Genomic DNA, 27,987 nt, shown 5'->3' on the forward strand with positions numbered 1-27,987 from the left:
TGTGCTAAGTCGCTTCCGTCATGTCTGACTCTTTGCGACCCTATGGACCATAGTCCACCAGGCTCCTTTTACAAACTGGAGCACTTTAAGTAACACTATTTGGGAAGGATGGCCAGGAGAGATATAGAGCACATGGTGACCTCCATATGTGCATTCGCTTTTCCCCTTTCCTAGCAGAGCTCCACACTTCTAGCCGTGCATTTGGGAGAGATTGACCTAACTGCGGTTCTCTGGGTGGACCTTGGTTAGGGTCAAGACATCCAGTGGGTTCTATTGTCGTAGCTACCCTAGCCACAGTGATTGGCTTGGGGCTGGCCACCTGGACAGGCTAAGAATAAAACCATGGGAGACTAAGAAGAAACGAAGAGACACTGGGTCTTCTTTGGCTTGTCCAGCTATTATATCTGGCCTTACTTAAGTCCACACAACCTCTGAATTTCTGTTACATAAGCAAACAAAGCCTCTTTTTGTTTGAACCAAATGAATACATAACACAATAATACGTAACCTCTTGATTCCTTTTATGATTGAGCTCAGAGACCATTTTGTCAAGTTATATCACCTTTATTTTACAGCTTATTTAACTTTAAAAATGAACATACCAAAAAACAAATAAAATCCCTAATTTTCCACTGTTTAGTCAAGGCCTTCCAAAAATTCCCTAGGTTTGTGATGTCCCAGGTGAAGGAGGAAATAACAATGGTTTCAATAAAACAGAAGCCTATTTCTCTATCATACAAAATAAAACAGGATTCTGGCTGATATGGGAGCTACAGTGTCATCAAAGTTTCGGATTTCCTCTTTTTGTTCTGCCATCCTTAGCATATGACTTGCATCTTCAAATTCACTTCATGGTCCAATGTGGCAGCTAGAGCTCCAGCTATCACATTGATCTTCTGGTCCAAGAAGGCACAAGAGGAAGGGAGAAGGAGAAAAGAAAAACAAGTATGTCAGCAGTCTAGCCCCTCTTAAGGAGTTTTCACAGAAGACCAACCCCAAGACTTATGCTTATATCTCAATGGCCAACCCAGATGCAAATGTGGTTGACAAATGTAATCTTCCAGCTGGGCATATTGTCACCCAGTTTAAAATCTGAGTTGTGTTATGAAGGGAAAAGGGACGAGTAGATACTGTGTAGGCAACTAGCAGTTTTTGCCCCATCTCACTTCATAACCAAGCCTGGCTTCAGTGTGTAGTTCTGTTGCTTGGTATCTGCTCCTCCAAAGAGACTCCCTGATTCAAGCTGCAATTACCCTCTCCACAGACCCTTAACAGTTGGTAAAGAATCTGCCTGCAATGCAAAAGACCCTGCTTCAATTTCTGGGTCGGGAAGATCTGCTGGAGAAGGGATAGGCTATCCACTTTAGTATCCTTGGGCTTCCCTTGTGGTTCAGCTAGTAAAGAATCCACCTGCAATGCGGGAGACCTGTGTTTGATCCCTGGGTTGGGAAGATCCCCTGGAGAAGGAAAAGGCTACCCATTCCAGTATCCTGGCCTGGAGAATTTCACGGACTGTATAATCCATGGTGTCACAAAGAGTCAGACAAGACTCAGTGACTTTCACTTTCACTTTTTCAGACCCTTAACATCTTGAGCTGGTTGCTCTCCACCCCCCAGCCCCCCTCCCCCCACCACCAAGGATCCCTTGACCACCATCTTGTTAATCCACTTTTATTGAGCACTGCTGTCTTTCAGTAGAACACCTTAGTCTTTCATTAGAATCTTGGCTTCCATTTACGTCAGCACATTTGATCTTTTCTGTCACGCTCTAGTCAGACCCCATTCATACCTACCCTTCTTCATTCACCAGTCTCCCTAGAACTATGTTCTTTACAACACAGGTCTGCTCTTCAATATAAGTTTCTAACTTCTTTCTGGCATTAAAGTTCTTAGTCTCATGGGTGAGCGCCTAGGGCAACAAGGACTGTGGTCGAAAATAGCAGCTGAGTGGGGGCTGGTCTACAGATCGTCATGGATGACTACCTGTGGTTTGGTCTGGGGACAGGTGACTGAAGCCAGGCCAGTGACTTCTTTTTCAGTTCTCCCAAGGCCTTCTGACCCCTTCTTACACATTTCAGACCCTGTGGACAGCATTGTAGGCCTCATTAGTGAGCAGCACACACAAGGCAAGTCAAACAATAATAATGAAGTGAATTATTGATGTGATGGAGACAAAACATCTGCTCCTCCCTACCTCACCTGCACAAAAATAGAAAAAAATAAAGATAAAAAATCAATGCCTGATAAAGCTAAGAAAATGTGTTACCTTGAGTCTTCATATAAAGAATACCTTTCAAAAGTATCTAGTTCTTTCACTTGAATTTCCCATTTTGATTTTAATTATAAACTGGAAGTTATTGTAACTCAAAAATGTACATTCTCTTATGTCTTTCAACTAGAAACATCATTAGGCAGATGTGAACAATTATCCCCATTTGGATTTCTTTTTAAGTTTTTCAGAGGAACAAATAAGTTATGCATTAAATCCTTGGTTTAAAACTAAGCCTATGAGACACAGTATTATAGGTTTAACCAAGACAGCTTGACTTTGGATTTAGAAAGTTGAATTGATCCCATCATCTCTTTTATTAAAACTATCCATATATTCTTAAACCAAAGAAATGAAATAATGCATATTTTAGGGCCAGAAGCATTCATTATCTTGATGACTAAGAGATAAAGGGTGAAAAGATTTAAGATCTAAGAGACTTTGTTACTATGTTGAAAGGGGAGGAGGTAAAGAAATTCCAAGGGAAGGTGTTGGCATATATCCCCTCTGCTTTTTAATTTCCAATGACAGACAGTGACATCACCATTCCAAACAGTTCCCATTCAGATTAAACAAAATGTGATTCTCTGGGGAAAACGGGCAGCATAAACCAAAAAGAAGTGCATCTTGCTGAAAAGCCAGTCTGTACCCAGTCGTGACACCACCATCAGCCTGACTGGACCCCCGCAGAAGAGCAATGCCGGGAGTGACTTCACTCCCCTAAAAGCACAGTCAGAAGTCCCCAAGGAGGCCAGGGGAACTGGCTGGATCTCAGAGGAGACTCTCTGGTGCTGAAGAAGACAAAGGGAGGAAGACAGTTTGGGAAACAGAATGACCTTGAAACAACCTTTCTGCTTATCTCAGAAAGGTCATTAGAAGGAAAATGTACCCAGAACAACATTCTCCTCTGTCTGGGAGTCGAAGACCAGCCAGGCCCTGGCAGCCCTACAGCCTGGGCTTCTTTCCAGGCCTGCAGCTCCCCTACCGGCTGTTGAGCAATGTGACCCCGGACAGGCCTCTGAGGCCAGGGAGCCTGACCATTAGCTCACGGATGAGAAATTGCACTGTCCTTGGAGAGGCTGCCTAGTGGACTTTAAGAGCCTCCCTTGTGTTTTCCCCCTCCAATATACCACAGCCTGGTTTCCTCTCCCCTTCCTGTCGGAGCATTTTGTTGTGAGGACCTTAAGCCGCAAAGCTAGAGGGGGCATGCAAATCATTTTACACAAGAGGCATAGGTCCTGTACAACTAGCTGTGTGTTGCTGGACAAGTCTCTTAACTTCTCTGTGCTTCAGTTGTCACAACAGTAAAGTGGGGATTAGGATCGAGTTTACTTAAAAGGGCCATTAACCAGCATTCAGCGAAATCCCACTGGAAAGCGCCAAGGAACAGTGTGCAGGTCACAGAGCTCCATAAAGGCTGGCTGTCACTGCAAGTGTCAGGGGAGCAGTTTTTCCACACGTTTCCACTCTACCAACACTCATTCACCTCTCCCAACAGGGGACAAAGATGATAAGAGAATGAAATGTCTCACTTGATGTAGGAATCCTTTCATTGTGTCAGTGGTTCTTGAGATATCAAAAGTGTGTGTGTGTAGATTACTTTAATTTTACAAAGTCTACACTGATTAGGCTCCTTTTTCATCCAATAGTGAAAGGCTATGTATTCAACTGTGAGTGCACTGGCTTCAGGAACATGCGGATAAAATGTAACCAGCGTTATCTTGGTTCAAATTCCTTTTTTGTGACCAACTGTTGTCTCAATGAACCTTTGCAGGGTTTTTATTTGTTTTCTTCTTAGTTACAGCAGAGAGTAGAATAAACACATCCAGACCTTCTCACACGGAGATAGACTGATGCCAAATTAGGTCTGTGGAGGCCTCATTTTGGCTCCCCTGGTCACCATGCCGAACAGATTTTCATGCACATTGAAGACAGTCCATTAGTTCTTGGCAAGGAGAATGAAGTTTTCGAAGCTGCTTTCTCTAACAAACTCCCATTCCCCACCCACTCACCCCCTGCCACCCCCCGCTTCTCATACACAAAACCTTGCTGCAGGGGAGAGGCTCTCCCCCATTTGTGGAGAAGCGAGGTCAACCCCATCTGTAATCACCCGGCCACAGCCTTGATAGTCGTCACCTCTGGGATGCCCCTGGACTCTGCCCCATCATTAAATTCCCAGGGCACCACCCAGATTAAAATCTCTCCTTCTTTCTCAGGAGGGAAGCATTTTTATTTCAAAATCATATGGTAAGGGCTTTGAAAAGTAGTTTGCAAACTTCTCTGCCACTGGGGAAGGCATGTCCATTCACGTCAGAGATTTTCCCTCAGTGCCTTAGCTGTTGCACTGAGCTTCTGAGCTCTCACAGTGCAGCCAAAAAAGAAACAAAGAAGTTTGCCTCTATTTGTCACAGTAGAAATGTAAGCCATGATGATATGGTTGAGCCAGGGTTCTCAGTGGAATCTTTAGACTGGTTCCTGGGAGGAAAAGCCAGGAGGTTTCTGTTATAGTACCAGCTGCCACAGGGCCTGGGTTCCTTGACCTAGATGTGCTCTGAGCAAGGCGCCTTCTAGTAAGGGAGCAAGCACTGTAGTGAAAGAGGCGGAGGATCAATATTCACCAGCAACCAGTATTGTAGCGCACAGTTACCATGGTAACATCGTCAGCCCCAAATGACTGTCATGAGGTGAAAAAATTCTCTTAAAATAAATGAAACCAGAAAAGATATATTTATAAACCTCTTACCAAACACCTATCTATTGATAAAGTAGAACCTGTTCCTTAAGTGACAGATACTCACAGATTGGGAGGAATTTCATGACATAAACATTTTCTTAAAAGAATGGTTACTCACCCCCTAAAAATGATCTGGAAAAATAACAAATGCAGATTTTCTTTTTAAATATGGAGAGTTCTAAGGAGTGATGGGCCTATACACTTAGATATTATGCAGTTATGACATTAAAATTCTGCACTAAACTGTCGATACCTTGTTTGAAATTTACAAAGTGGTACTTAGTAGGAGTTTTCTTCTAAGTTGGACACACTATTTCTGGCAGGACCAATAAATAAAGTGTCATAAAACTTGTTATACAATGAGAAAAAAGACATTGGTCACACAGATTAAAAACTTGTGGGCACAGCTTTTGTTTTGTTCTTGAGAAGCTCCATCCTGCACTCGTCTTTCCTAATGAACAACAGTGTACCCAGCCAGAGTCCCCAGGTTCACAGCTCCCTGGCAAATCAGAGGTGGCCTGGAGATATAGTTCCAGGCAGTAGCGTCTAGGCAGAAGTCCCTGGGGAGGATGTTGTTGGGTGACAGTTTTCCAGAGTCTCTCTCATTTCTGTGTACCTTACAAGCAGAGAACTTACTGATAGCAACAGAGTATCCTTCCAAGCATCCCTGCATAGCATAACAGCCTCTGAAGATACAGATACTATCCAGAGCAAAGGGCAGGCCTGCCTACTGCTCATCCTGTAAGATTTGGGGTCCCTGAGTTCAAGGTTCCTCTCCCTGGAGGCAACCCATTGAGTGTGCTGACATTCCTGTGGGCTTATCTGTATCACCCCTATGGGACTTGGGCAAGGAGAACTACCACAAATCCTGCTGCTTGCTGTGTGCTGAGTAATAGAGCTGGCTGTCCCTGACCCAGGAGTCTCATGACTTCTACCAGCAACCATGAAACCAAGGCAGGCTAACTGCTTAGCTTGCAAACAGGATGATACCTCAGACCCTTCATTGTTTTTGGTTAAATTTTTTTAAAAAAAGAAAGAAAAGTAGGAGAGAGTTCTTGCCCACTAGCCCTTCTCCTTTCTTCCCGCCTTGAGGTTTCAGCAACCTCAATTTGGGGACCATGAGGTGACAAACATGAGGACAAAGGCAACATGCTAAGGATGGCATAGCAGAAAGATGAGGAAACTGGGTCCTAATAGAGAATTACTGTGGCAGCCCTGGATTGCAAAACTTGAGTCTTCTTGTTATGAGATATATATGCCTCAATATATCAATGTTGAGCCTCAATATATCAATATATGATATATATATATCAATATATGAGCCTCAATATATCAATGTTATAACAAGTCAATGTTAATTGTTTTTCTGCAAGCAAATGCATCTCTAAAGTTTGTGTCAAACATCGTAATTACATAAGAGTAATTGTGTCTAACACAGGCAACTTAGGGCGAGTATGTTGCTACCCTCCTTCTTGATCTGGATTCTGTCTTTCTGTATATGAACATTATCGTATATATCTTTTATAAGTTAACTCAAATCCTTTAGGGGAAATCAGGTAAAATTCAATTCAATAAGTGTAATTCAGTCCTGGTCCAAATTTATCTCTAAAATTGTATGAGTAACCCTTAAATTATTAGTTATCCTTTAAGGTATTAATCAAACAATAGGACGATCTCTTTCTGGAAATGTCTGCCACATACCATAAAGTCTGCTTAGTCACCAGTGTGTACCCAGATCCAGCAGAATGGCTGGCTCATAGCAGGGCCTTTGACTTTGTATTAACCAAGTGTTCATGAAAGGTCTCTCTTTATCAAATGTGTTGGTTATGCCCAAATGGTTCACACCCATTAGGATGACTTTTTTTTTAAGATATAACAGAGAGTATTTCAATACATTAGTTCTGTCATTTGACTATAATAAGCAGTTTAAGGAAAGACCACAGGTCAACTTCAAAGAAATAGTTTCTTATCTTTGTTCCTTGTGACTGTAAAATGCCACATAACCTAACAGTGGAATTCAAGGAATCTGTTCAGCCTTGAAAACTAGTGCAATAGGATACCAGAAGTAATAGTAATCACCACCAGGGATGAATACGCCTTTTAATGTTACGTACACACATTATTTTTAGAAGATTAGACAAAATTTAAATTTGTGTCAGAAAGAAAAATCAACTAATGTACAGGGTGAGAATATAGGAGGTTAGAACCTTACACCAAAAGTAGAATAAAGCAAAAGATGCTCTGCACAATGAGTTTATAGACATCCTTAGTATTGTCTTCAGTATATGTTATGATTCCTACTTTTGGTTCAAAATCTAAATTATACGAAATTATCTATAATATGTGTTCTTGGTATGATGTCTGTTTAAAAAATCTCTCCAAACCACAATGAAATACTATTTCACACCCATTAGGATGACTTTTTTTTTTTAATGCAAAACAGTATTTGCAGAATGTGGAAAAATTGGAACACTTGCTGGTGGTACTATAAAATGATGCAGCCACTGTGAAAAACAGTTTGTAGTTCCTCAGAAATTAAACATAGAATTACCATGATTCAGCGATTCCATTCCTAAAGAACTGAAAAGAGGGACTGAACCAGATACCTGCACCCAAGTGCTCCGAGGAGCATCATTTATAATGAGCAAAGGTGGAACCCAACTGTCCACCAGCCTATGAAGGGGATTAAAAAAAAATGTAGTATATGTACACAGTGAAATATTATTCAGACATAAAAATGAACAAAATTCTGATACATGCTACGTGAGAGAAACTTGACTATATGATGCAAAATGAAAAAGGACAAATACTGTGTTATTTTTGTCCCAAAAGACAAATATTATTTTTTTTTCCCTTTATGTAAGTTTCCTGGAATAGGCAAATTCACAGAGACAGAAGGTAAAATGATGGTTACCAAGATCTGGGCAGGGCGGTTGGGACGTTGTTCCTTATTGGGTACATACAGAGTTTCTGTTTGGGTTGATAAAAAAAGTTCTGGAAAATAGTGGTGATGGTTGCTCAATATTGTGAAGGTCCTTAATACCACTGAATCGTACACTTAAACATGGTTAAAATAGTAATTTTTATGTTGTATATATTTTACCACAAGGAAAAAAATCTATTAAACAAAAATTAAACTGAAAAGATGAGTTTTGTTTATTTGTTTTAGAAAGAGTAAATAGAACGGATTTTTAAATTCTGTTTGGGTTTTGTTCTGTTTGTTTCTGCTTGCTTTAAGCCCTGCCTGACTGTGCTAGGAAGGAGAGTGACTAAGATGCCCCCACAACATTGCCAAAGCCATTCAGGCTGTGGGTTTGGGTGGTCATGCGCCTCAGAAGGTCTTATGTCATTTGGAAAGCTCTCTAGTTTGGCAATCTTACTTCACTTTGTCAATGCCCAGGAGAGTGTATCATTGCAGCTCCCCTCCCCCCATCCCTCAGGCGTATGTTGGGCTAGGATCTGTTTGTGAAAATATTATTTTAGGATTGCTTTCACTCCTTTCATCTGCTTATTTTCCTTCCTGCATATTTCATAATGTAGCATAGAGATTTCTGATTCAGCAGTTAAAATAGTCTGTGCATTAGTTATCACTTCCTTGTGACCCACTTTATACACAATTACTCATTCTGGCATTGAAAGTCCAGATTAAAAAAAAAAAAATCCCTGGGACTAAAGTATGTATTAATATCTGTGGGAGTAAAAAGGAGATATTGACCAAATATCTATTGGCAGCACTCAAAGGACCCCAATCAGCCCCAAGATTTCCCATCTCATTTACTCTTCTATAAAAGCTCTCAAATTACACCCTCTTCAGTTATTCCACACCCACAATCCCACTTTTTCCACCTCCTCTACTTTCATTTCCTTCCTCTCAAAATACATCTCTATGATGAATCCACCAAACACTACTGTCTGCTGTATCTCCCTGCGCTAAGGGTCGAGGGGAACTCAAAGAGCAATGGGACAGTCCCTGCTCGGAGAAGGCATCCACGCCAGTGCAGTGTCCCCCCACCCCACAGACTCAAATGTGCTACGGGCACCCCTAAATGCTTACGACAGGCAGATTCTTGGGCCCCACCCCCCGCTAGAGAATCTGATCCAGTTGGTCTGCCCTTTTAACACCTCTCCAGGGAATTCTGATTGGGACCCTAAGAACATATTTTGAGAGACACGGTGACACAGTGGGAGGCAATAGAATCTCTTGCAAGCTTCACTGAGGTGGCTCCAGTCCCACGAAAGAACAGAGAAAGGGGAGACAGAATTGGTCTGAGAGATTGAGGGAAGGCTTGCTGGAAGAAGTGCTTTTGAAAAAGAGCTGAAAACTAGACAGTGGGAGGCACAGAGGCACGGTCATCTGCCGCCCCCGCTCTCGAAGGCGAGGGCGAGACTTTGGCCACATTCCTCCTGTCCAGGACCTTTGGAGCAATTGGGGAGGACAGGAGACCCTGGGATAAGGGATACACTCCTCTTGGAGAGGCCAAGTGGATGATACTTTTTTCTGGGGTTCCTTCCCTCACACAGAGCTCCAGCTCTAGACCCACCTGCTAGCAGAGCACCCTGCCCAAGGTCCTTCGCTTCTCTGACCTTGAGTGAGGGATGATGTTATCTGCCTTGTAGGCTGGGTGTAAGAATTCAGTGAGTTAATGTGTGTACAGTACCCTTGGTACACAATTTAAATTCAATTTATAAGAGCTAATGTTATTCTTATCATTCTAGGTTTTTCTTTAGAAGTGGGATTACTAGAACAGCGGTATAAGTGTTACTAAATGGGACGCATAAAACAATGTGTACAAATTTTGAGTTTTATAAAAGTGTCTAAAATTTGACTGCTAGAGATAAGGATGATTATTCATATTTATATCACTAGGTCCTTGGGAGGATATATACTAAGATATTGTTGTTTAGTCACTAGGCTGTGTCTGATTCTTTTGCAACCCATGGACTATAGGCTGCCAGGCTCCTCTGTCCCAGGGATTTCCCAGGCAAGAATACTGGAGTGGGTTGCAGTTCCTACTCCAGGGATTGAACTACATCCCGACCCAGGGATCAAACCTGTGTCTCCTGCTTGGTAGGCAGATGCTTTACCACTGAGCCACCTGAAAAGTGAAAGTGAAGTCACTCAGTCATGTCCGACTCTTTGCAACCCCATGGACTATAGCCCGCCAGGCTCCTCTGTCCATGGGATTTTCCAGGCAAGAATACTGGAGTGGGTTGCTATTTCCTTCTCCAGGAGACCTTCCCAACCCAGGGATTGAACCTGGGTCTCTCACATTGTAGGCAGATGCTTTACCATCTGAGCCACCAGGGAAGTCGAGAGCTACCTGGGAAGCCCAAATCAAAATATTAACAGAGATCATCTCTGGGTATTCTCTGTGTTCTTCTCGCTGCATTGATAAATGGCAGCCACTCTCTTCCTCCTCCTCAGTTCTCTTATTCTCTCTCCTTCCCTCTATACGCACACACACACACACACACAGAGCTAGTTTTAATGCCTGGAAGTTAACACTTTTTTCTCCCAGGAGACTCTTATTAAAATGTAAATATATTACCTGGGAAAAGCACCAGTTTCAACTCTTCCCCCAGGTTATTGATTCAATCAGCTGGCTGAATCCTGGCCCACAGTGAACACAGGTGGAAGGACTGGGCCAGGGCTACCATCCCCCAAGGATAAGCCCAGAATAAGAATGATGGCAGTGAGCATTCCAAGAGTTAGAAGCCACAACAAAAACAATTTGATGTTCAAGGAAAGGAAACCAAAGACCAGAGTAGGTTTGCAGAGGAAGGCTTGAGAGGGAATGGCTGCCTGCTCTCTGATTTGGTCGATGTTCAGTTGGACACAGAGGAATGAACCAATGGACCTTTCAATGTCTCCTGCGCAGTTCTGTAAAAAGCCAATTATTAGGTGAAAAGAAAGATCATGAGACTGGAGATTGGTTATTTGCACACACCTGTTCTTCTTGGCATATATTCTAGAGCAGAAGGTTATGGTTTATACAGTGAGTTTCAAAGGGCTGGTAAGTAACTCACTCTGAAAGCCCTTCTGAGATCTCTGAGTAGATAGATGTAACAGTTTGGCATTAAACTGACTCATTAAAATGTTTCCTGTATGAAAACTTCCCTTTTTTGATTATCTTATTTCATAGCTCTATTACTTTTGACCATAGGGTTGGTTTTAGAAAAGCAAAACCCTGTAACATTCCCTCCAGAATATTTTCATACCACAGTTGAAATCTACATTTTTGGAGAAATGCTTTGAGAGATTGGTATTTCCGAAATGCAACTTCGTTGTTTTTAGTTTTCCCAAATTTGAGACAGAAACACTTTTTTTTTTCCTAGAGCCCAGAGCCATCCCTGCCTAATCAGGGCCCAAACTTCATATCAAAGTTCAAATTGTAAGAAACAGATTTCCAGTTCTAGAACCAGGGGCTGCATAGAAAAGAGGATACTTAGGTTGCCAATGGAGACAAAGCCTGACACCGTCTCACATGTATCACAAGGAAAAATAAAGGGAGGTGGGAGGCTGAAGGAAGAGGCCAGCTAGGCTGTAACCCGTCTTCCTCGATTTGGCCTCTACTTCAGAGGAGGCTCCAGGAGTGGGTCTTTCAGGGCTCTGTCTTTGAAAGAGACAGGCCCAGGGGTTTGCTGGGCCTTCCTGGGTGAGGATCTCAATCCAGATCTGGAGGGAGCCTTTCCCTCTGGCCCTTTCAGTAATTCTGGAGGGAAAGGAATACAATACCCCAGGCAGGCAAACCTGCACAGCGAATAGAGAACAGGATGGGCAGGGGCAGGAAGGGTAGGGCCGCACTGGGGGAGGACAGAGGGAGGAGCCCACCAGAGCAAGTAGTGGTGGGGGTTGGTTTTTCTGCTAACCAGATGCCAAAGGGCGTCTGCAGGGCAGGGAGCTTGCTGGAGCTTCCCTTTCTCTGCCTGAGTGGGTGTTGCAGTTGTCTGTCCTGGGTCCTCTATGTTCTCCCCTACCAGGATCCGCATTAGAGCATCTCGCCTACCTCTGCAGCTCCCATCTGCATCAGCGCTCGAGGTTCCCAGATCTCTTCCCTGGGGACCAGACTCATGCATCCCTCCTCCACCATGACATCTCACTGGTACCTCAAATCCAACCTTTCCTGAGTGACCCTGGTACCTCTCCATTCTAATATGCCCTCTACTTGGATTCTATTATCTCAGTCAGGGGATGGGGTGCTCACTCACAGCAGAAATCTTCCTCACCATCCCACCCTTGCATCTTACCAAGTCCTTATGACCAACTAGACCCTTTAGCCACCCTAACCACAACCTGGGATGTTAGTCAGGCCACCGTCACTCTCAGGGGACTGGAGTTGCAGCCCCCTCCCTGGCCTCCCTGTCTCTACTCTTGTCCTCCTCATATCCAGCCTGGCTGATTTTTCAAGCAAGCAAATCTGATTCCATTTCAAGCCTCTTTCTATGTTCCCACTCCCATGCAATATGTTCAAAACCTAAACTTGGCATTGGCAGCTCACAATTCTATTCAGAATGGCAGCTTTTTAAAAAGTTACATTATGAACTATTTAAAACCCACAAAAAGGCATAAAGACTATAACAACATGCATACCCATCCCCTAACTTCAGAGATAAAGCCTTATCTCTACAATAGCCAAAACTGCCCCTGCGTCCCCTCCCCTCCTCTCCCACAGAGGTAACTGCCATTCTGCACCTGCCAGCACTCCTCTGATGTCTTTGTAATTTTCCTTAACATGGCTTTTCTATTTCATTATAACTTGTCATTTTTCCTTATGAGCCTCTCTTGCTGGTTAGATTTCAGGGAAGTCCAAGAAATGCTATGAAGAGACCACTGAAAAAGTTGTCCCTTCAGGTACATTCTCAGACTCTCAGGTCACCTCTCCTCCTTGCTGCTCTCCAGCGTGGTGCTTTGTATAAATTCACTGGGTGGGAGAGGTGGTGTCTTTGGGGACCCTTTGGGGACCCTTTGGGTAGGGGTTGGGAGGGTAAAAGACAAGGTGCTCAGACCCATACCACACCCTCCAGATCCTCACTGATTCCTGCTGTGGGGTAGCTGGACTCAGCCCACTCAGCTTCTGACTCCAGGGCTGCTCTGCTCCCTCCCCTCCAGCTCATGACCCAAGAGGCCCTCCCAGCCTTGGCTAGCAGCTCCCCTTGTCCTTTACCACTGCAGACCCCAGAGTAGACTCTGATTCTCAACTCAACCATCTCCCGTAAGACATGGGAACTGAAGGGAGTTCAGAGAAGCTAAGCTCCAGCCTTCCTCTGCCTAATCACACTACTCTGTTTCACTGTGATAAGTTGGGGCAGTTTGAGAGGTATCTTCCTTTCTGATCCCAAATATGAAGCAGAGTAACATCCACCCACTCCCAGGTCTGAGGTTCACATCAACCTCCCTGACAAGCAGACAAGGTTGTCCTTCATCTGCACCCTTCTTACCTCTGGGGTAGGTAGTCTCCAAAGAGGACCATTGTTAATTCATCTCTCCCTGTGTGTGCAATGCTCCTCCTATCAAGAAGTAGAAAGTACTTCCTTTCCCTGACTCAGGGCTGGTCTTGTGACTTGCTTTGATCAACAGAGTGCAGTAGAAGTAATGTTCTGGCAATTCTGAACCCAGACCCTACATGCACTGGAAGCTTCTTCTTCCTCTCAGTTGGAAGCCATCTGAATGTATTCTGATGTCATCATAGTGTGAGGAAGCCACCTGAAGAGGCCAGAGAAAGAGAGAGAATGGCCCAGCTCTTCCATTTATCTCAGCCAAGGCACCAAACCTGGGGGTTAAAAAGTTTTCTTGGATGTCTCAATTCCAGTAGATACTTCATGAACAGAAGAACCACCTAGCTGAACTCAACTCAGATTGCAGAATTATGAGAAATGATAAAATGTCGTTTTAAGCCATCAAGTTTTGGGTGGTGGCTTATTATGCTCAATAGTAAAATGAAACACCCCTCCAGCTGCATTTCCCCCCACTGCCTGCCTCATACTTTATGCTTCAACAACTCGTAGCAGCCTGTGTGACTCCCTGCATAGGCTGTGCTGCGTCTCACTTCCATACATTTTATTCCAGCTGTACTGTCTTCTCCCCACCTCACTCCTCTGCCTGGCTAACTCCTGTTCCACTTCTGACTCTCTCTCTCTTTTTTTTTTTTGATGCATCTATATTTCCCTTAGGCAAATCCCATCATTACACTATAATTATCTATTTATGTATCTGCCTCCCAAACTAGGCCTGAATTCTTTAAGGCTGGATACTATGTCTCATTCAGCTTTAAGACATTACTTTATATGGAAATGTGAGCAAGTCCCTTAAACTTCTTTAGTTCAGTTTCTGTGTCAGTCAGGGATAGAATTTAGTTGTCTGTAACAGAAACCCAACCTCACTGGGTTAATGAAACAATGGTTTATTTTTTCAGGCACCAAGACTGAAAGTAGGCCTTTGGGGGCAGAAAGAGTAGCTTCACAATGTCAAAATACCCCAGTGTTCTGTATTCCTGCTTCACCACCCTTAGGATATGGCTGTCCTCCTTACGGTTGCCTCAAGGTCACAACATAGCTGTTCGAGCACCAGCCTCACATCCGTGTTGAAAGAACAGGAGGAAGGAGCAATGTCCATACAAGGACAGCCACACTTTCCCAGAAATCCCCAGAAGACTTCTACTTAAGTCTCACTGGTCAGAACCATATCACATGGCCATTCATAGCTGCAGGAAAGACATGACATATGTTTGCAAAAATGATTAATGTTGACAGCAATCACCCATGGAGTATAAACGCTGAACTACAAGCAGTAATTGCTTGGGGTTATCTATCTGTAAGGAACAAAAAGAGGATGGATTTGGGGGTAGCAACTGGCAGTGTCTGTATCATTCCCTACCTGTAAAACAGGACTAAGACCTACCTTGTAGAGCTGATGAAATTGAGAGAGAATGCAGGCAAAATGCTGTTCTTAGTACCAAGGACATACTATGCATTGAATAAAAGCAATTCTCTTTCTGCATTTCCAGATGTGGCGCTTAATTCAAACATCCAAGAGTTTTCCCTGAAGGGGCAGAGAATTAGTTGGCTCAAGGCAACCATCCCACTCTGTCTACAATGCTTCTGCGGTGAATTTGCTTCTGACGATTAACAAATCTTTTCTCAAAGGTCTATTCAATTGTTAATAAATCCAAACAGAATTATCACTATGACTCTTCACTTACAAAGTGTGACCCAGAAAAAATAAAGCTTGGAGAAAGAGACAAAAGGCAAACGAGCTGTTTTCAATGCTTTGTGGCTATTGTGCTGTGTATTTCATTTCTGATTCATTGGGGAATATCCAGCACATAGGAGTCACTTAGATTGGTGAGCAGCCTCAGACCAGGGGGGTTAAGGATACAGTCTCCAAATTCTTAGTCACTGGCACCTGGAAATGTTAGCAGTAGGAAGATTTCTTTTTGCTAGGAAACTGCTCTGTGCATCTGTAACCACCCTTGCCCCGCTGGGGTTTTTTGTTTGTTAAAGCAGACTAAAATTTTCTGTATAGGTTAGGACATTTTTGTTTGCAAGAGAAAAACACAAAATGCCTTAATAAAAAGTGAATTTATTGCCCTGACTAAAAAGTCCAATGTAGAATTTCAGGCACAGCTGGCTCCAAGTACTCACAGGAATCTCTCCATCTCTCAGGTTCTAGCTCTTTGGTAACAAGACTGGCCACCTGGGGCTCCTGCATATCAACCCACCACCTCAGCAATCCCAGCAAAAAGAGGATGCCTTTTACCCAGTGGTTCCAGAAAAAGCTCTAGAATTGGCTCATCCTGGGTCACATGCTTACAACTGGATCAATCACTGTGTTAAGGGAATGTGGTTCTCTTATTGGTTAGTTTGGGTCACATGCCTGAACCTGGAGCCAGGAGGTTGGTTGAAATTGGGAGATGATGCTCCAGAGCATAATTAGGGTACTACTACCAGCAGAACAGTGTGCCCAGGCCCAGCCTCACAAAAGTTTATAGAATTCTAAACAGATTCAGATTCATTTGACTTTATTGAAAGTTAACACCATAATAATACCAGTGATATTCTTTGCCATCTGTCAAAATCCTACTCATTTTTTCAGGCTCATTTCAAATGCCACCACAAACAAATCTCTCTAATGAGATTAATTTTCCATCAGCACTTTATTTTTCTCTCATGACATGTATTATTTCTTGCCATGGATTATGGTGAGTTACACACCCACTTGTCTCTACCCTTGATCTGAACAAGACACCCCTCTCATTCACTATGGAGAGCGTGAGGATAAGGGTTTCTGTCTGGCTGTGACCAGGCCTTGGAATGCAGAGAATGCAGGATGGTGAGGAGGGGAGAGATCACATGGCCCCCTCCAGGAAGAAAACACATCCATGGGGCAAAATTGGATTTTAGAAGTCAGGCTGGCTTTTCTTTTTAAAGTCATATTGGAACCATCTTTTTTTTTTTTTTTAATATACATGTGTGATGAAACCTGGAGAGAAGCTGAAAACAGATTCAAGGCTTGAGATGGCAGCAGTCTTGGAAATATCATGTCCTGAATGAATTAGGGAGAGAGAGAGAGTTGTAAGATGCCTTCCCGTCTTCAATAAACAAAGATGCAAATATCCCAGGTGCCTTTTATACCCTCCCCAGGGCTAGCAGCTTATTAATCAGTTCAGAACCTTTCCACGCTGCTCCAGTTTTTTACAAGCTGTCTGTTTCCTCGCCTGTCCTTGGTGGCTTCCTTCCAGGGACACTCCCCTTGGGTGAAAAGGCGCCAGTATACGGAGATCCTTCCAGAGTCACCGTTGCTTGCAGACACCTGCAGATTTCCCTTGAACGTTTCCTGTTCAACTCAACAGGTTTTAATTATGTGAACTAATATTTGCTCACTCTTAAACCATGTTTACCCTCGTAAAAGGCAAACTCCAAAGGACTAGGATTAGGCGAACCCAGAAGGAGCTAAACGTTTATGTAAATGGGCTCGTGATTTCCCGCCACCTCACATTTCCTCACTGCTCCATCCTTCTGGGGACTTTGCACCTTGGTCTTCTCATTTAGAGCAAATGATCACAAATTCTCTTTTCAATTTCCACCTACCCCTGGTAGAAACAGGACTAAGTTCTCCTCCTAGAGACACCCCATTTTTCTGTGCAGAAACATCCTCTGTTGGTTCCTTACTCGAGACTCTGCTGCTACTGCTAAGTCACTTCAGTCATGTCCCACTCTGTGCAACCCCATAGACGGCAGCCCACCAGGCTCCCCCGTCCCTGGGATTCTCCAGGCAAGAACACTGGAGTGGGTTGCCATTTCCTTCTCCAATGCATGAAAGTGAAAAGTGAAAGTGAAGTCACTCAGTCGTGTCCGACTCCTAGCGACCCCATGGACTGCAGCTTACCAGGCTCCTCCGTCCATGGGATTTTCCCAAGAGTACTGGAGTGGGGTGCCATTGTCTTCTCTGACTCCAGACTCTATGTGACCCTAATGGTGCCGCAAAGGTGCTTCTCTTTCTGTGGCTACTGGGTCCTATTTCTGAACCAAAAATGGAAGGCCACCTCAGAAATTCTGAGATGTATTTTTACTCAGTTCTTGTCAAGCATATCACGTAGTTTGTTCCACAGCCAAGTTTCTTCCTCATAATTCTGACATGTTGGTCTGAAAACACACTCGTTTCCCATAACCAGAAGAGCCTGGAGCAGGGGAACTTTACAATTCAAGAAACATAAAAGTGGAAACTAGTCACATGAGGCTTCATTTGTTCTAACAGCGAACGCAAGAGTTTCTAATGTATAGTTTGGGGTTGTTGTTAGAGTCCAGTGATCTTATTTTGAGCTGAGAGAAAATGTAAGGTTCTTCCTCCCCTTCTCCCCCAAACATGCACACCAGGCTGCTCACATGGTGGGGCTGGGGGAGGAGCATCTTGGGAAAAGAAGCGAGAATCAAGTCACACATCCATCAACCAATGGGAAGTGAGCCACTTTATCCACAAAGTACTGAAGCAAGAGCATGTGAGTACCCTTCTGTCTACAGTAGAGCCTGTGTGTGGATCATGAGAAGTCTGACCCACACTAGAACTCTTCTCAGAGCAACAGATATTTAACAAGGCAAAACTCACACCTTTCCTCTTCTCTAAATTGGTTCTGTGATGTTGGGGGAATGAAAGTCTTTGACTTTCAATACTCATCACTCTGATATAAATAACCACTCTGAGGCCTCACACTTGACTTCCTCAAAGCTCAGGTCTTCACTTCCCCAATGTGTGGTCAAATACACCTGTTCCTCAAAAAAAAAAAAAAAAGGCATATTGGTTTCTTCTAAGTAAATTATCCTTGGGTATTTCTGAGGCAAGGTCCTCACCTAGGTGGTCAGTTGGATGCACATTGCATTCTCCAAAGACACTAACCTACAAATTCAGATAGGCAATTCTGGAAATCAAAGAAAACTTGCCATACGCTGTAATCTTAAATCAGGGCATGCCTTTAGGTATAAATAGTTCAGCTGAAAACATGCCTGTACAGACAAGCCGGGTACACTGAATATGTGCACACACACACAATGCCATTGTCACAAACAGAAAATTCCATGCTTTCAGGAAAGTCACCAGCCAAATCCTTAAATTGTGAAACTAAGAATGAAAGTGACAAAATGAGTGATTTCAACCCACCTTGATTATATTTTTGGAGCTTGGTCAGCAGAGCAATTTCCAAGTGCACCAGCTCAGATGGTTCACCAGGCAATGTGCGGTTCACCAGCCAGAAACCAAACTCTTTGTTAAGCTAGGGGGATGTTTCTTCTCATTTCAGCTCAAGCTCCAGTCATATAGCTTATAAACCACAGGTAACCAGCCTTCTCCAAAATGTGTAAAGAAAAAGGTTTTAAAAAGGAGGGGCAAACAGAATAAAACCAGCTCACACTGTGAGCCAGTGGAAAGTCTGTGAACAACCAGATAACTCCACACTGAGCACTGCTAGTTAACAGGCTCAACAAGCCAGTGCTCCATTTCAGACAAACTGGGAGGACAAACTGAGTTCTCACACGCTTGTCCATATGTGGCCCTACACCCATCATCCAGGTAGGCAAGAAAACAGTTTCCCTTAGGTGAGCAGACTTGTCTGGTGAGACTTAGGTGAGAAAGTCAAGTCTATAAACAAAAGCTGACCCTGGGGACTGGATAAAGTCTTAACTGGACCCCTTTCTATACTGAGGATGGGTTGAGATCACATAACCTATCTGAGGGCATCTGCTCAGATGGAAAGGAGCTGGGCTCTTAGTAGGGAAGAGGAAGCTGTGGGTTTCCTGGCCTGAGAGCCCAGATCCAATGTGCCATCAGTCTGCCTTGAAGATTCTGGGATGGAGTCTTTCTCCTTATCAGACTCAAAAATCCATGAGAACTGCACTTTAAAGTTCCATAAATACACAGTAAATGAATTGTCACTGACCATTTACAAGCATGGCATTTGTGGTAGCAACCACTAATACAGAACTTTTGCCCATTTAAGATCTGAGGCTTATGTTAGGGAAAACTATTACAAAGTGAAAAAAAAAAAAGAATTAAAAAAAATTTTTTTGACAGTTTCTTAGCTCGGTGTCATCACCTATCTTGGAATTTTTTAAAATAAATATCTAAAAATCCAGACAGCAAATGGTATCATTTTATTCATGCCCCGAGTGTTGGGCATGGATTCGCCTCTGCCTCTCACCATCATAAATCTCAGACTGATTAAATATCCTAATGTAAAAATCAAAATGAGTATTCAAAGGAAACATAAGAGAATATTTTACAATCTTGAGATAGGGAAAGACTTTCTAAGCAAAATGTAAAGCTCAGAAACCATAAAGAAAAAGATTTATAACCTTGACTGCATAAAAATTTTGAACTCTGTGAAGTAAAAGTCAATATAAATATAGACCAGGAGAAAATATTTATAAGAGCTATAACACAGAAAAAACACCCAGAATAAAGAGAATACATACAAACCACCCAATAATTAATGTACAAGGAAGAGTTATAGAAAATTTACAAATATAATTGGCCAGGTTGATATTACTCATGACCCCAAAATTTCATTCCTAGATAATATACCCAACAAAAATGTATGGACATGTATTCTGAAAGACATGCATAAGAACATCCATAGCATCATTATTTGCTAGTAATTGAAAGTTGGAAGGAATCCAAATATCCATCAGTAAATAAATTGTGGTATATTCACATAATGGAATATAATAAGCAATGTAAATGAATATATTACAGCAACAAGCAAGTACATGAATGACTCATAATGTTGAATGAAGGAAGCTAGACATGAGTGTATGCTGTATGATTCCATTTTATGAAGTTTAAAACCAGGCACGTCTAATCTGTGCAAATTATATTGCAGAATAGTGATTACTCTAGGGGAGGTGGGAAAAGTTCTGATAATATTCTGTTTCTTGACCTGGGTGGTGGGTGTAAGAAGAATTCTGTTAATTCTTTCAGTAGTATACTTTTCTGTATACTTTTATACTTTTCTGTATTTTTATACTTCGAGAAAATGCTACCAAAAATCCAAATGGTCAATAGCCATATGAAAAGATGTGCAATGAAAAGATGCAATCTTAAATGATGCAGCTTTTTCTGCATATGATGCTGGCAGTACTTTTTAAATTTAATGTTCAATGTTCATGAGTATTTTGGTGTCTTTGTAAATTAGAACAGAATTTTCAGGGAGAAGCTTTGGCATTATTTACCCAAAATTCAAATGTGCTTGCCTATTGATACAGAAATCTTACTTCAGGAATATATCCTTCAGAACTATTGATGCATAAGCACATAAATTTGTGAACAAAAAGCTTGCAGTAGTATTGTTTGTTTGATGCTGAAAAATGGCAAACCACCTATGTGTCCATAATTTGGCAAGAATGTAGCCTTTAAAGAAAATGAGGGAAGCTTTTATGTACTAACACAAAAAGAACTCCAGCAAACATTGTTAAGTTTCAAAAAATTTAAGCCACAGAACAGAAACATATTATATGATCTCGTTTATATATAAATGATCTGAATGTAAACTTTTAAAATAAAATTTAAAACAAGAAAACAAAACTGAAATCTGATGTGGCTTATTTATTTAAATATCTTACAAATCCTATCACCAAAAAAAAAAAAAAAAAAAGCACCTTAACTTCTCTCTGGAGATAGATAGAATGCAGTCCCTGGACCGTCTCTCTGTTTCCTGGACAAGTCCTAAAGACTGAACCGCAAGAGGAGAGAAGTGTTTCTTGTTCCACAGCCTCCCAGAGGAGCCTCAGTGTCTCACAAATGCCAGCTCCCACACAGGCCAGAGCAAGGGCACATGGAGTCTCTCCAGCCCTTTGTGCTTCCGAAGCACTTTTCAATAATTAACTAAACTGCCTGAAGGGCGAGGTGGGTGTGGCTCCCACGACACTACACTCCCTGGACAGAAACAGTCCTTTGGAATGCAAAGGCATCCCTTAGCAGTGGCTGTTCCCTGGCCCCTGCCCTTCCTCAGCCCCCAAACACAGAGAGGCAAGGGGCCTTCAAGGCCCTGCCCAGAAGGCAGTTCTTCTCCCGGAAGAGTTATACTATTCTCTGTCCTCCTGGCCCCACCTCCACTTATGGAGGAAGAACATTGCAACAGGCAGCAAGAGAAATACTATGTTAATACTGTCGACTGCAACTCTGCCTTTTTTTTTTTTTCCTCAAGGATCCTACGAACAACGAAAAATGCATACATCCTTCCAGTTTCTTACTGTACAAATAAATAGCAGGAGCAGTCTATGCTATTATATTTTCAAATGGTTAGCATCTGGAGCAAACTTTTCCAGCCTTTGGAATTTAATAAGCCATTAAAATTTCACAGTTTCGGAGGAGCCCAACAAAGGATTAATGATTTTCATTTTACCAAGCACAGACGGTTTCAAAAACAACCTGACTCTAATACCAAAACAATGTGAAAATGACAATCTCAGATTTTAAAAGCAGCACTCTGATACACTAAGGTCTTATGAAAAACACGTTTTCCTCATAGACTGTTAAACGTTTCCTCGCAGGCTGGCGTCAGTCCCCTTGGAAAGAGTTGATAGAGATTCTATCCTAAATTCCCAAAACTGTCTATGCCCAAGAAAGACAGGAAGGCATTAAAAAAAAGAAAATACTGATTCCAAGTACCCATCCCATATTTATAGCATCTGCATCTCAGTTCTTCAAGAATGGAGCCCTGGTATGTGTATTTTTTTTTTTTAACTGTTTTTAACTATGGTAAAATATTTATAGGGCTTCCCTGGTGGCTCAGAGGTTAAAGCGTCTGCCTGGAATGCAGGAGACCCGGGTTTGATCCCTGGGTTGGGAAGATCCCCTGGAGAAGGCAATGGCAACCCACTCCAGTACTCTTGCCTGGAGAATCTCGTGGATGGAGGAGCCTGGTAGGCTACAGTCCATGGGGTCACACGGAGTTGGACACGACTGAGTGACTTCACTTTCACTTTCAAAATATTTATAATATAAATTTTATCATTTTAACCATTTTTATATGTACAATTTAAAAATATATGGTGTGTGTTTTTTTGCTAATGTATAATTTGGGCTTCCCTGGTGGCTCAGACAGTTAAGAATCCACCTGCAATGCAGGAGGCCTGGGTTCAATCCCTAGGTTGGAAAGATTCCTTGGAGGAGGGCGTGGCAACCCACTCCAGTATTCAAGCCTGGAGAATCCCATGTACAGAGGAGCCTGGTGGGCTACAGTCCATGGTGGGGGGGTGGGTCACAAGAGCCAGACACAACTGAGGGACTAACCACAACTAACCAGACACATGTACAATTTAGTGGCTTTAATGCATTTGCAATGTTGTGCCATCATTATCACTGTTCATCTCCCCAAACGTTTTTACATCCCAAACAGAAACTCAGGAAGAGTTGAAAAATAACTCCCCATTTCTCCCTCCCCCTGAGCTCCAGGCAATCTCTATTCTACTTTCCAGGTACCACATATATATATATTGAATCATATGTTATTTGTTCTCTTGTTATTTTACTTAGCATAATATTTTCAAGTCTCATTTATTATAACATGTATTAGAATTTCATTCCTCTTTATGGCTAAATATGCATTATATTTCCTTTAACCATTCATCTCATGCTAAACAGTTGGGTTGTTTCTACTTTTCAGCTATTGTGAATAATGCTGCTACAGACATTGGTGTACAACTTTCTGTTTCGTTGCCTGCTTTCAGTTGTTTTGAGTATATACTAAGGAGTGGAATTACTGAATACAAGTAATGCTATGTTTACCATTTTGAGCGGTCAAACTGGTTTCCACAACAGCTGCACCATTTCACATTCCCATCAACAATGTATAAGAGTTCCAATTTCTCTACAATTATGTCAATGCTTACTATTTTCTGTTTGTTTTTTCATTGTTTTTGTTTTCTTCTTTTTGTGTTTCATTTTGTTTGGTTTTGGTTTTGGTAAAAGCCGTCCTAAGGGGTGTAAAGGGATATCTCTTTGTAGTTTTGATTAGCATTTTCCTCATGATTAATAGGGGCTTCCCTGACAGCTCAATGGTAAAGAACCTGCCTGCCAAAGCAGGAGCTGTGGATTTGATCTCTGGGTCAGGAAAATCCCCTGGAGGAGGAAATGGCAACCTACTCTGGTATTCTCGCCTAGGAAATCCCATGGACAGAAGGAGCCTGGCAGTACCTTTCCATAGAGTTGCAAAAGAGTCGGACACCACTTAACAACAAAACAATAACAGCGTGACTAATGATGCTGAACATCTTTTTGTGTGCTTGTTGGCCGTATGTATATCTTCTTTGGGGACATATCTACACAAGTGCTTTGTCCATTTTAAAATTAGGTTTGGTTTTATTTTTTTGTTTCTGAGTTATAGGAGTTTTAATATATTCTGAATATTAACTCCTTATCACACTTGCAAATATTTTTTCCCATTGTGTGGGTTGTCTTTTTAGTCTCTTCAGAGTATCCGTTGATGCACTGAGGTTTTTTATTTTGCTGAAGCCCAGTCTATTTTTCCTTTTCTTGCCTGCGCTTATGGTGTCATAGCCAAGAAATCATTATCAAGTCCAGTGTTATGAAGCTCTTCTCCTGTGTTTTCTTCTAAGAGTTTTATAGTTTAGCTCTTAAGTTTAGGTCTTTGTTCCTAAACAAAGCTGATTTTTTAAAATAGTATAAGGAAAGTGTCCAATTTCATTCTTCTACATGTGGATATCCAGTTTTCACAGTACCATTTGTTGAAAAGATTGTCCGTTCCATATTGCATGATCTTGGCACCCTTGTCAAAAATCATTTGATCATATATACAAGGGTTTGTTTCTAGGATTCTATTTTATACCATTGGTCTATATGTCTGTCCTTATGCCAATACCACACTGCTTTGGTTACTGTAGCTTTGTAGTAAGTTTTGAAATCAGGAAGAATGAGACCTCCAATTCTGTTCTTTGTTCCTCTTTTGAAATATTGTTTTGATTATTCCAGGTCCTTTAATATTCCATATGAATTTTAGAACAGATTTTTCTATTCTGAAAAAAATGCTGTTGGGATTTTGAAAGAGATTGCATTGAATGTATAGAGCAATTTCTGTAATATTTTCATCTTAATGGGCTTCATTGGTGGCTCAGATGGTAAAGAATCTGCCTGCAATACAAGAGACCAAGTTTGATCCCTGGATCAGGAAGCTCTCCTGGAGAAGGGAATGGCTATTCACTCCAGTATTCTTGCCTGGAGAATTCCATGGACTGAGTCTGGTGGGCTATGGCTACAGTTCATGGGGTCACTAAGAGTCACACACAACCAAGTGACTAACACACACTTCATCTTACCAAGCCTTCCAGTCCATGAACACAGGATGTCTTCCCATTTATTTGTATTCTTTAACTTCCTTCAGCAATGTTTTGTAATTTTCAATGTGCAAGTCTTTAGCCTCCTTGATTAGAAATTTATCCCTGAGACTTCCTTGGTAGTCCAGAAAGACTATGCTTCCACCGCAGAGGTCACAGGTTTGTTCCCTGGTGAGGAACTAAGATCCCACATGTTGCACAGTGTCATCAAAAAAATATAGTTTCATTCCTGAATACTATCTTTTTGACATCCTAATAAATGGAATAATTTTCTTCATTTCCATTTCAGACTTTTCGTTGCTAGTATACAGAAATGTAACTGATTTTTTGTATGTTTTTTTGTATCCTGCATCTGCTAAATATTATTCGCTCTAGTTGTTTTGTATGTATGTGTAGTCATTAGAATTTTTTACATAAAAAATTCTATCATCTCTGAAGAGATAACTTTATTCTTTTCTTTCCAATTTAGATACCTTTGCATTCTTTCTATTGCCTAATATCTCTGGCTAGAACTTCCAATATTATGTTGACTAGAAGCAGACATCTTTCTTTTGTTCCTAATCTTAAGAGAAAAGCTCTCAGTCTTTCACCATTGAGTATGATATTTGCTGAGGATTTTTAATGTATGGCCTTCTTAATACTGAGGAAGTTTCCCTCTGTTTCTAGTTTATTGAGTATTTTTGTTATCGAGTGTTAAATTTGTCAAAGTTTTCTGCATTAATTGAAATGATCCTGTGAGATTTTTTTTCTTCATTACATTAATGTAGTATATTGCAGAAACTGATTTTTAAATATTGAACTCTCCTTGCATTTCATGAATAAATTCCATTTGGTCACGGTACATAATCCTTTTAATATGTTGCTGAATTTTATTTGCTAATATTTTTTTTTAAAGCTATATTCTTATTGGACCCTGGTATATAGTTTTCTTTCCTTGTAGTATCTTTTTCTGGCTTTGGAATCAGGGTAATGCTGGTCTCATAAAATGAGTTAAAAAATATTCCCTTCTGTTCAGTTTAGGAAGATTGTGAGAAAGAGTGGTATTAAGGCTTTAAATTTTTGGTGGAATGCATCAGTAAAGATATATCATCCTGGAATGGCTTTTTCCCTAATTTATTTTATTGAAGTATGGCGGTTCAAACAGTAAAGAATCTGCCTGCAGTGTCAGAGACCTCAGTTTTACCCCTGGGTCGGGAAGGTCTCCTAGGGAAGGGAATGGCTACCCTACTCCAGTATTCTTGCCTGGAAAATTCCATGGACAGAAAAGCCTGTCAATGGGGTCATAGAGTCAGATCCCACTGAGTGGCTAACACTTTCACTTTCGTGATTGATTTACAATGTTGTTAATGTGTTAATGTCTGCTGTACCTCAAAATAATTCAGTTACACACATATACATTCTTTTTCATATTCTTTTCCACTGTGGTTTATCATAGGATATTAAATACAATTCCTTGTGATATACAGTAGGTACTTGTTGTTTTGGAGTGTATATTTTTTTAACCATCTTCTCCCTCTCCCCTGCTCCCATGTTTCTGATAAAGAGTTGGGTTTGGGTCTGACTACCCTAAACACCCAATCTGACCACTCTTAGATACAACTGTTGATCAACCAGTCATATTATATTTTAAAAAAGAAAGAAAAGGCTTTGGATAAGAAATGTACCCAAGCTACCCAGCTCTGGAAGTGCCCACAGGAGGGAAAGAAAAGGACACAGGGGTGAGCGAGCCTCTGAGAATGAGGAGAGCGTTGACACCCTCGGGAGGAAAGGTTGCCTGGTGTACAGGTTCACCCTTTGCCTGACTGCACCTGCTTCTATCCAGATAGCTTCTCCCCGCAGTTATACCTGGCCTGCAGCCACTAGCATTCTGGGCGGTGCTATGGACAAAATGCAACTCACAGGACTCAGATGAGCAGGGTCAGGTCCCTCCCTGAGCTCTAATGGACCAAGCGGTGGTGCTGCAGCAGGAGAGGGAGCTCCTTGGTGTGAACTGATCAATGTGAGGTTATTCTCACCAAAACATTTTCTTAGTCTTGGGCACAGAGATCCTGGACAATGGGAAAGCATCATAAAACTTGTAATTAGACAGGAAAGCTATTTTCTGCAGGTCCCTTTGCCTCTTAGCCTCAATCTCTCTTCTCCCCACCCCCATCTTTCCTCAGGCACTAGTCTAGCTTCCAGTAAAAACTTGCTCAGCCGCTTGTGTAGAAAGAGGAATTAATATTAGAATACTCAACGGACTGGTTCTCCTTGGGAGCAAGTAGCCAAGTAAATATACAAGTGAGAACCAGGGAAGGAACAAAATGGCATCAAGCCCAAGTGAGAAGTGCCTCAGCCATCCTGCAACAGCTTGGATGTGCCCAGAGAGCTACATCCTCTCTCTAGGTGAGTCACGGCCTCCACACCCAGCAGGGTGTAGACACACTGCACTGAAACTCGAATGGAATAGTAAGAAGTCAAGCAGGTAAAACACTTCCTTGCTATCAGTTTGATAAAATACTCAATGCTGCTTCAAAATGGAAGACGATACAAGGTTGGGTTTTCAACAATACAAGGTTTTACATGATCCCACTAAAACTAGGGTCCTGCAATAACACTTGAAAGCGTGTGGTCCCATAGATCTTTCCATCTATAAACACAGAAGTTCATGGAAGCTCTGAAAAACATTTTTGTTTGTTTGGTTTTAAGGGGAGGCGAGCTTCAACAGTGCTCTCGACCTTAAATAGATGATAAAAGACAATTTGGGAGATCTGAGTTTTCTCTTCAAAAATCCAAGATGTAAATATGTACTTAAACTATTCCTATTTATACTTGTTTCCCCCCTTACACCTCATAACATTTCAGTACAAAAGAGAAAGTGATAATAGCATCTCAGCTTTTCAGAACTGGCTCAGGAGACCAAAGGCCGAAAAGAGATTGTAACATTAGCTGGAAAGCCTGTGATTAAAAGTCCAAAACTTAAGACCTAACACTCAAATATTCTAAGCTACTATTACAACGAAACATTATTTCTCAAGATTGAGAAGGACTAGTGAAAAACTTTGTGGACCTGCAAAGGCATGAACTTACCTTCAATGCTTCAGGAAACTAAGCTCTGATCTTGACAAGCACTCAAGTTCATCTGCCCCTTTTTATAGCTAGAAAG

The 27,987-nt window shown here is 41.8% G+C and overlaps 1 long non-coding RNA gene across 2 annotated transcripts; it reads right to left on the reverse strand.

Annotated features, from left to right (window-relative positions):
• On the reverse strand, positions 549–27,987 carry LOC108636993. 2 transcript variants are annotated; one of them, XR_001918691.1, is made up of 4 exons: positions 27,912–27,980; positions 26,742–26,890; positions 1,984–2,081; positions 549–896 (listed from the first exon to the last, which is right to left on the reverse strand). It is a non-coding gene; the product is annotated as an uncharacterized LOC108636993 (long non-coding RNA). The 2 variants fall into 2 exon arrangements; XR_001918690.1 differs by lacking the exon at positions 26,742–26,890 and having other exon boundaries at positions 27,912–27,987.

The sequence above is a fragment of the Capra hircus genome, chromosome 10, assembly GCF_001704415.2.
Source record: "Capra hircus breed San Clemente chromosome 10, ASM170441v1, whole genome shotgun sequence".
Taxonomy (NCBI): domain Eukaryota; kingdom Metazoa; phylum Chordata; class Mammalia; order Artiodactyla; family Bovidae; genus Capra; species Capra hircus.